The sequence below is a fragment of the Myxine glutinosa genome, chromosome 9, assembly GCF_964187855.1.
Source record: "Myxine glutinosa chromosome 9, kmMyxGlut1.1, whole genome shotgun sequence".
Taxonomy (NCBI): domain Eukaryota; kingdom Metazoa; phylum Chordata; class Myxini; order Myxiniformes; family Myxinidae; genus Myxine; species Myxine glutinosa.
The window spans coordinates 16,506,886-16,518,055 of record NC_136269.1 but is presented as its reverse complement, the minus strand read 5'-3'; positions in this window follow the sequence as shown (position 1 = coordinate 16,518,055).

The following is an 11,170-nucleotide window of genomic DNA, read 5'->3' as shown; positions in this document are numbered from 1 at the left end:
AAAATATATACTTTAATTTAAAAATGGTATGTGGCACTGGAGGCGCTCAAACAAGAACATTGAGGGAGGTTTACCATTTTATCTTAGCTCAGTTAAAATATCTTAATAAAGAACCAAACTCAAACATATTTTTTGTTAATGTATTAGACGGTGAGGAGAGTTGTAGGAGAATTAAATTATTTCCCACGCATAAACAAATATTTGTAGGGTCGTTGTGTGAGTGGGCCAGAAGGATCACAGGGGGGTCAAAGATTAAACTGCCAGATGATATGTCAAAAGGTTCGTGGGGACAATGAAGGATTGGTTCCAAGCTGCCTGGTGTATTAGCCCAAGTAGATCAATTGGGTCAATAAGCTCATGGGTCAAAAGGCTCATAGAGTCTTTTGGATTAATAGGGGTGCTTACCGAAAAGTGGGAAATACAGGGGGGTAAACGACATTAGATAGGGATTTCCCATGTTAAATGGAGGTGGTCCAGAAGCAACATTTCTCCCCTACTTATATATATGTTATTTAATTCAATATTAGATAAATATATTTTTATTTTTACATATATTTCAGCAATATCAAGAAAGTTCGGGAAAGAAAATGCTGGAAAACTATTTCTTCCTATTTCTACTTCTTCAAACTTGAAGGCCTTGAAAGACAGAATTGGGAGAAGAGGTAAGAAAAAAAAAGATTATATTAGGGATGGGTTATTAAAGTGAGGTGAATTTTTGAATGAATGTCATACCTCACAGACTCATTTATCTTGTATTATATATCATTGAATTGTTTAAAAAAAAGTTGAAAAAAGTTTTTTTTTTTTTTTTTTTTTTTTTACAAAGTTTGATTTATCTTACTCTAATTCACCAAATGTCCGTCGGTCTGTTCGAAGGTACCGTAAAAACTGCTGAACCGACCGCAAAGATATTTTGGGTGGGTAATCCTGGGACCCCTGGGAGTAAAAGAGGCTATTTAGTTTTCCCAATTTAAGCTTTGGTCTCCAGCATTCAAAGGTTTGGACTCCCGCATAACATTCGTGTTCACATAACGCTCATTGTGACGATGTTCTCATTGTGACGAAATTGTGATGATGTATGTGTTCACGGTAGTGTTTGACGTGACGGAGTGAACGTAATTTCGTAATGTTTTTTGTTTCGGAATCCTTTAATGAACGTTGAATGTTTGATGAACGTTTAATTTTTAATGAACGTTTAATGCCCTTTGATGTCCGGGGCCGCACGCGCGCTCCACTGGACGGGCCAGCGTGTACCTTGCCCTTCGCCGTCATGCTCTGGTAAACCGCTGAGCCCCATCCGTGATGGGGACTGGGGCTTGAGACATTGTCCCACGAACAAGGAATTCCCAGGAAGCACGAGTCATCAGCTCGCGTTGATTAAGTCCCTGTCCTTTGTGCACACCGCACGTCACTACTACCGATCGGATGGTTTGATGAGATCCTCGGATCAGCCCCTGCACGGGCCGTTCTCGGCTCATGCCGGTGCACCGAAAAGATGAGCGAACTCAACTGTCTAGAGGAAGTAAAAGTCGTAACAAGGTTTCCGTCGGTGAACCTGCGGAAGGATCATTATCGGGACAACATGAGAGCGAGTGAGACGCGAGACGTATGTGGTACGTGATCGTCCATGTGCTGTTTAGCCATGTACTGTTTAGATTTTGATGATTTGTGTGTGATATGATTCAATGGATGTTTATATGAATCGTTTAAAATAAAAAAAACCTTCAATTTCTGATATTTTACCTTTTCATTTGGGCTTCCCAAATGAAGCCCCGCCCATAGGGCGGGCACTGTTGCTGGTATATATAATAATATTTTATGAAATTATTACATTGTTATTTTCTTTCACAGGAAATTGTATCTGAGATGCAATATGAAAATACCACTTTCACCACAACTTGGGGAGAAATGATTGATTTGTTTGAAGACCTTTTGAGCAACCAAGACCCACAGAATGAGTTCTATCCTGATGACCCAGCCAAAGAGTTATACCTTGGAGACTCACTAAATTTGGGAAAAACATTATGAGGTCTGCCTAGATGGTTCTAACTGTGGAGCCGACCTTGGAGACTCACTAAATTTGGGAAAAACATATTATGAGTTCTGCCGAGATGATTCTAAATGTGGAGCCTACCTTGGAGACTCACTAAATTTTATAAAATCAGGAAAAAGAGTTTTGCCTTGGAGACTTTGAAAACTGGTTTCATTTTGGAGACTCTGCTTTATCATCCAAAGAGTCTCCAAGATGGGTCGCACAAGTAATGAACAATGTTTTTTGTTTAATGACGCCATTGAAAATAAATTCAATTATATTTGTTATTTAATTCAGTATTAGATAAGTAATGTATTTTTTTACATATATTTCAGCAATATCAAGAACGTTCGAGGAAGAAAATGCTGGAAAATTATTCCTTCCCATTTCTACTACTTCAAACTTGAAAACCTTGAAAGACAGAATTGGGAGAAGAGAAAAATATATATATTATGTTGGGGTTGGGTTAGGGATGGGATTTTGAATGTGAGGTCAATTTTTGAATGAATGTCATACCTCACAGACTCATTTATCTTGTATTATATATCATTGAATTGTTTTTAAAAAGTTGAATTTTTTTTTTAATTAAAACGGTTTAAAAAACGGTTAAAGCATACTTGTATCCCTTATCATTATTTAATTCAATCAAATCAGCGGACCAGATGTAATCAACACCCTTGGAATAAACCTTCCTTCTTTTAAACTTTGTGATTATAGGTTTATGTAATTCATTAACCAAAAGCTCCTCGGTCTTGAAAACATCATGAGAGCTTAAGAGTTTTTTGAGGGTGAAACACCTGGATAACCAAGACCAAGTTTCAATTTAACACATCAATTTTTTCACAATAAACCTGTCGACTTTCTCTCTCAACGTTGGATTTTCTATCAAAGACAAATTATACAACATTTCTCTGTCGGCTTCATGTTCTTCATCCAATGTAGTGGCGTACCCCGCTTACCCGTACCCAGTTTAGAATAGTGTTACGGATTCGTCCCTTCCGCTGTTGTGGTTTTCATCCACTTGAAACCCTTCTGGTTCTATGTATTATTATTATTATTATAAATGGGGGTTTGAAGGAAATGGCGATTATGGTTATTGTTGTTTAAGGGAAATGGTTATTGTGGTTAAAAGGTTAAAAGCGCTCATGGAAAAACGAGACAGGAAACAGGATCGAGCACCGGAAGACGACGACAGAGAAGAGGAAGAAGGCGTGAGGAAGAAGTGGAAAGACGCGTGTCTTGAAGCTCCGTAACGAGCGTGGTCGAGCGAACGTCGCGAGGGAACTTTGAGTCTGTGAAAGGAATTTTATGCGATTGGTGTTATCGCGGGAGTATTGAAAAACCTGCATAGTCAGGTATAGGCATTGAGGTTCCGGAGAATCCTCGTCTGGAGGCTCCGGCTCGAGTAAGAGCCGGCCGCCATTTTGACCCTCGCGCGTCGTTCACTGGAAAAGGTTTTTGCCGCGTCAGCTGGTCTCACCCTCCGGTGGTCTGCCGGGGATGGGTGTGCACTAAAGCGGCGTTTGAAATTACACTGCGGTTCGCTGATCGATCGGTGAATGTGCACGTCTGGATCGCGTCTTTGGGATTTCTCTTTCCACCGCCAGTTTGCTGTTGGTTTGGACCACGTGACGGTCCATGCCTTGCCTACACCTCCTTACTCGCTGCATCGCCTCTTCACCTCTTACAGAGACATTGAGGAGTGTTCTGTTCCATTCGCTGGGAGCGTAGTGAGTTAGGTGATTTCAGTGGTGGTACCATCCTAAGATATATTGATTGTATGGTTGATTGCTATCATTGTTGTATCGTTATCCCTGTGTCATTTTAAATACATTATTGGTTTGTTGATAACTCTCGGTGTGGTTTCCATATTGATTTCAACACGGAATAACATATTTTCCTGCCGTGGCTCCTCCCGGGTTTCGGAGGTATACCGAGACCAGGAGGTCGGGGAGGAACACGGAACAATAGGTACACCGTATCCCTGCACATCGTAAGAGGCGACTAAGGGTTGGTGCCAGGAAGGGCATCCGGCCATAAAAACATTGCCTCAAACAGGGAACCATGATTGTCATGGGGCCCGCAAGGCTAACCCCTGCTCTAGCGGGGAACATGGCCTTAAAAACGATCATTCATTCATTCATTCGTAGTGGTATTTCCATAATCGTTATCGTGCTTCACACACACAACTATTTGGTTTTGGAGGTTTCAACACTATTTGGCCACACACACACAACAATCAACACTATTTGGAGGTTTCGACCAAGGTTTAGGATTGTCAGCCTCATCTAATCTTTTGTCCAGGTTTGTTCCTGGTCCACAGAAAGAATACCCCGGTCGGTGTAACTCCCCTGGTATTCCAGTTGTTGTAATTTTACTCCCAGACAAAAACTTTTGTATATCTCCCCCACTTTTATGCTTAGAAATGAATTGACACTTTTTAGAGCCACACACCAAACGTATTCCCTTTTGATAAACTCTATTATTTTTACTTTTAACATAGGATATATTTTTAGTATTAGTTTTCTTTTTACACTTCACACAATAACTTATTTATTTATGATAAAAATCCACACAGTGCAAAAACCTTTTTGGTTTTCAACATATACATTTCTATCTTGATTTTTAAAACATAAATAATTCTTAGAAATGCCTTCACTCTCTCCTCCATTTATTTACAAATAAAACTAACTAAAGTCAATAACACCAACATCATTAACCACATAATCTTTTCCTTCCTCTTTATCCCCACTTTCTTGTTTAAATCTCCCCCCTGATATTGGTGGCGTCTAGTAATATTTTCACTAGACTTTGTTATTCTTTATTTTCTGCAGTGTGGCCGGCATGCCTTGGCCTTGGGCCCAAACCTTGCGTGGTAAAAACACAAGCCTGGGGCCTTCCACCGCTGGGCCGTATTGGCGGCCGCGATGGTGTCCGCCAGTGGCGCAGGCTCGACGGGGCCGGGGTCCCATGCAGCCGCACTACATTGCTGTCTGGCGGAGAAATACTTGTCTGCTTCCCTGGCCAGGGTGCGGAAATCCTTAAGACGAGTTGGCCAGGGCTGTCCGTACCTGACCTGGCAGCTGTTGCAGGAACAGTTCTTTGAAGAGGAAACATGGCCGGTGGCTGCCCAGGAGAGACAACATGTGGTCCATCAGCTCCGACGGCTTGGAGTCATCCAGCCCGGGTAGAGAATGTAGCTGGCGCGCACGCTCGGCCTCAGTGAGCTCGAAGGTTACGAGCAGCAGTGCCTTTAGCATCTCGTACTTGCAGCCCTTCGGAGGATCCTGGAGAAGGCTCACCACTCTGGTCGCAGTGGAGCCGCTGAGCGCAGACACAACATAATAATACTTCGTGTCGTCCGCAGAAATGCTCCGAATGGTGCATTGGGCCTCAGGTTGTGCGAACCAAACGGCAGCTTGTCGTTCCCAAAACTCCGGCAGTTTAATCGAAACTGCGCTTGTCGCCATGTTCGTTTGAAGCTCCGAGAACGTTCGAGAGCAAGACGGGGTCACCAATGTAGGAGTTGCGGACAACGAGAGGGCGAGACACTTCGTGGCTTGATCAAAGCTCGTTTATTCCAACAGAACTAGACTAATACCGGAACTCACGCATCTTTTATCACACAAAATCACTCTTAAGGGGGCGTGTCTCCAACAACCGAGTGCGCGCCACGCCCATACCATCAATAGCCCCACTGTCCCGTGCCTGTGGATTCTGTCGTAATGGGGTAACCCCAACAATAGAAGTTTCACCCTGTTTAGAGCTAATAGTTTTATCCTCCTTTTTGATAACCTCAGTAGAAAGAGTTTGTTTTTTGATATTTTAACATCTTTCATTACCTCCTAGTTTGTTAAAGATCTTGATTTTTCCGTTTCCGGTCCGGTCGTGAGAGGACGCTGGCGTCACTTGCTCGCCGCTTCTCTGACTGGACCATTGTCCGTATCTTGCTTTCCTGGTGGTCGTGGCGGATTTTTGGCCATTGAGTCTGCCCTCTGCACGGTCCCGGCTCTGCTCTGCTGCTCCTGGCTTCACCTGCTCGGCTCCTTCGCTGTTTCCTCGGGCTCACTCTCGTGGGTTGTGCCCATTGTTTGCAGCGGCGGTGGTGGCGGTTTGCCGCCGTGATCTTGATTAGCGGCGGCGGTCGTTTGCCGCTGCATTTGCCGCTTTGCCTCCTCAACCTTGGCCTCATGCTCGTCTCTTCGCTCCTGTCTGCCCTCTGCATGGTCCCGGCTCTGCTCCTGGCTTCACCTGCTCGGCTCCTTCGCTGTTTCCTCGGGCCCACTCCCGTGGGTTGTGACGATTGTTTCGCCTCCTCACCCTTGGCCTCGTGCTCGTCCCTTCGCTCCTGCTGGCATGGCTCTGCGGTACTCCGCCGCAAGGCTTCTCCTGCTTAAAACCCACTCCACCCCATCATGCATCTCTGCAATCAAATCGAATGGACTCCTGCGTCGACCCAGGTACATTCACCGTGGCTCCGGTCGTAAGTTTGTTTATTTACAATCAGGTCACTCCATCCCCATCCTCTGGTCGGCTCAGCGCACTCCCACTCATCGTCCCAACACACCTGGTCACAACAACGCACAAAATCGCACCTCCTGTCTGCGAACCCTGGCCAAATCACCTGGATTCATACCCGCCGTACAAAACAACATCAAGCTCACCCTGTTCAATACCCGGTCCCTCAACAACAAATGCCTCATCCTGAACGACTACATCCTGGAAAATAAACTGGACTTTCTTTGTCTCACTGAGACCTGGCAACAACCACTGGACTACTACACGCTCAACCTCACCACACCCAATGGATATTCTTACATCAATAAACCACGCTCGGAGGGCCGAGGTGGTGGAATTGCCGTTATTCACCGACAAGACATCAAGACCAACCTCATCTCCATCTCATCTGCTCCATCATTTGAACACCTGGCTTTTAAACTCTCTGGTCACACACAGTCAGTCATGGCTGTTGTCTACCGCCCTCCCAAACCACACCCATCATTCCTGTCTGACTTCTCCTACTTTCTGACCCAGCTATGTTCCCTCTCCCCCTCAATCCTCCTCCTTGGTGATTTCAATATCCACATGGACTCCACTGACTCCACGCTAACCACTGACTTCACTGATTTACTCACCTGCTTTAACCTCACTCAACATGTCAACTTTCCTACCCATAACCGTGGTCACATTTTGGACCTTGTCTGCTCTACTGGACTAATTTTGCACCATCTCTCTGGCTCCGACCTCACTCTCTCTGACCACCTAGCCATCACTCTGACCATCAACATCCCCACCCCAGCACCAAGGCATTATCGCACTATCAACTTCCGTAAGCTAAACACTCTTTCACCTACCTCATTCTCATCGACCCTCTCTGAAAAAATGTCCACTTCTCCCTTCGTTGACCTCCACACCCCTTCTGACCTCACTGACTACTACAACCACACTCTCTCCTCCTGCCTTGACCAACTTGCGCCTATAAAAACCAAAACAGTTTCTTTCACCCATTCTGCTCCCTGGTTTACCCCTGAACTCCGCCTGATGAAAACTCGTGCTCGCCAACTTGAAAGACTCCGCAATAAAACAGGTCTCACAGTTCACTCCCAGGCCTACAAGGACCACATACAACACTATAAAGATGCCCTCTCCCGCGCCCGCTCCGCCTACTACTCTCAAATTATCCACTCTGGCTCCGGAAACCCAAAAGCACTCTTCTCTACAATAAACAAACTCCTCAGCCCCCTGAACACCACCACCCAGTCATTCACAATAGACAACTGCATCTCCTTCCTTTCATTCTTCCAATGCAAAATTGAAAACATCTACAACAGCTTGACCACCGCCGCACCCGCTCCCCATCAAACCACCTGCCCCCCCCTTATCCTGCCATCCCCTGTCTCAATTCTCCCCAGTCTCCCCTACTGACCTCTCTGAACTCCTCATCGGAATGAAAACTGCCACCTGCACTCTTGACCCCATCCCCTCCAGCTTTGTCAAGGCCTCCCTTCCTGCTCTCTCTCCACTTATCATTGCAACAATAAACTCCTCCCTGTCTACAGGCATCGTCCCACCATCCCTCAAAATTGCTGCTGTTACCCCCATTCTGAAAAAACCTGGACTAAACCCTGACACCCTAAATAACTTCAGACCCATCTCCAACCTACCCTTTCTGTCAAAGGTTTTGGAACGCGCTGTAGCCACTCAACTCAAACATCACCTCTCTGCCAATAACCTGTATGAAACATTCCAATCCGGATTCCGCTCCAACCACAGTACTGAAACTGCTCTCCTCAAAATCACCAACGACCTTCTCCTCTCCTCTGACGCTGGCAACCTCAACATTCTCATCCTCCTCGACCTCAGCGCCGCCTTTGACACCATCGATCACACCATCCTCCTCACCCGACTTGAAACCACCTTTAACATTACCGGCACTGCCCTCTCTTGGATTAAATCATACCTCTCTGACAGACGTCAGTTCATCTCCATCAATAACTGCAAATCCCCCACTGCTCCCCTCCCCCAAGGTGTCCCCCAAGGTTCAGTTCTTGGCCCCCTCCTCTTCATCCTTTACCTGTCCCCCCTCGGTCACTTAATCCGCCGTCATGGTCTCCAATTCCACTGCTTCGCCGATGACATCCAGCTTTTCATCTCCACCAAGTCCATCTCCACCGCCACCCACTCTATCCTGACAAACTGCATCACTGAAATAAAATCCTGGCTTCAAATCAACTTCCTCAAACTTAACTGTGATAAATCTGAAATAATCATCATTGGCCCAAAAACGCTCACCAAGTCCACCCATAACTTTGCCCTCAACATCGACGGTTTCCCAGTATCCACCTCCCCTCACATCCGGAATCTTGGCATCATCTTTGACCAAACTCTCTCCTTCGACAAATACACTAAACAGATCACAAACACAGCCTTCTTTCACCTGAAAATCATCGCCCGTCTCCGTCCATCCCTCTCCTCCGTGGCTGCAGAAACCCTCATCCACGCCTTCATCACTTCCCGTCTGGACTACTGCAATAGCCTCCTTTATGGTTCACCCTCAACAATCACCAATAAACTCCAATACATTCAGAACTCCGCTGCCCGTCTACTCACCCATTCCCGGACTCGTGACCACATCACCCCCGTCCTTTACAAGCTTCACTGGCTCCCCATCTCCCAGAGAATCCAGTACAAAATCCTCCTCTTGACCTACAAAGCCCTCCATAACCTGGCCCCATCCTACCTGGCTGACCTCCTCTCCAGACACACTCCCACCCGCAACCTCCGCTCTGCTGGTACCAACCTCCTGACCCCCCCCCATCCGGACCAAATTTAGATCCTGGGGGGACAGGGCCTTCTCCATCGCTGCTCCCACCCTCTGGAACTCGCTACCTCACACCATCAGAGACTCCTCACTCACCACATTCAAAACATCACTCAAGACCCACCTGTTCAACACTGCATTCAACATTTAACCCACAGCATCTAACCCCTGACTATCTCCTCTCCTTCTCCCTCCTTTGTGCTTTGAATATTTCCCTATTGATTCTTCTTTTTTTGCAATTGTTTTTATGTTTTGCTATGCATTATGTTTTGCACTCTGTCAAAGCGTCTTTGGGCTTCCTGAAAAGCGCTATATAAAATAAATGCATTATTATTATTATTATTAATAGTGGTGAAACTTTTGTTATAACTACTCTAATTGATGGCTTCCCAAAGACAGAGAATGCTCTTCCTTCAAAAGGGATTGAGAAGCTCATATTATCTTTCATAATAGGTTCAATCCAAAAGTTATTGTAATCATCTTTGTTCAATTTTACATCAGTGCAATATATTTCAGTATCCTTTTTAAATGAGGAAATTGATTGACATTTGTCTTTTGTGTTTTGAAACATTGTATTTATTAAGTAAAAAAGTTACAGGGTTAAACAGTCTCCTCCAAAATAAAAATTGTAAAATAAGGTCTAAAACCTGAAACAGTCTCCTCCAATGAGCCATACTAATTTGGATCTGTGCCAAGAACTGATTTTTATTTTAAGCACAGAATTACTTATGAAAGAGACCATTCTTAAGTGGTTGAAATCATTGATACTATTTCATTTTAAGCGAAGAAATATCTATAAATTACCCCGACATTTTTAGTTTAAGCGAAAAAATATCTATAAATTACCACGAGATTTTCATCGTTTTTTTACTATATAAATATGGTGAATACAACGTGTTGCGACGTTTGTAATCGTGAATATCATAAGCGTGCTTTGGCACGTCATCTAAAAACAAAAAGGCAGACGAAATGCGGGAGAACAACCGCCAGAATCTAATGTTAAACACTGTGATGTCTGCTCTGGGGATGTCTCAAAGGTATGTTATAACAAACACCTTCGCACAAAAAAGCATGGACGAAATGCAGGAGAACTACCTCCTGTGTCTAATGTTAAACACTGTGATGTATGCTCTGAGGACATTAAATGGGGAGGCTTTAAATCTCACCTTCAATCACACAAACACAAGAAGAAGGAAGAGTCAGTTAGATACTCTATTAAAAACTCTGATGGAGCATTTAAGGGACATATTATTAAGATAAGGGTTTTTGAGTTTGGAACTCCTGGACCAAAATCAATAGCTGATGCGATTGAGATGGTTAAAGCTGCTGTTGAAACACTTATAAAAGATACGTTGACTGAGATGAATACTTTAAAGTTTTATATGGGGGTAAAAATGGGTATGGCAAAAGATGGTGTTGAAGAAACTCCTTATATGAGAACAGCCCCTCACTTTATCACATCATTCCAAGATTTCTTGTCATCAGGTGTTTATGGTGAACTTATAAAACAGGAGCAGGATGTACACTACCGGTCAAAAGTTTTAGAACACCTCAATTTTTCCAGTTTTTATTGAAATTTACACAGTTTAATGTCTCAATGTACTCTGAAATTAAGCATAGAACAAATAAACAATTGGAGATAAAAAAGAAATCATAGAATCATTTTGTTTAACAAAATTTAATTTACATTTTTGATTCGGCAAAGTAGCCACCTTGTGCAGATATCACCGCCGAACACACTTGTGGCATTCTTTCTACAATGGAAATCAAATATTGTTCGGGAAGTTCTTCCCAACACTGTTGCAGAAGTTCCCACA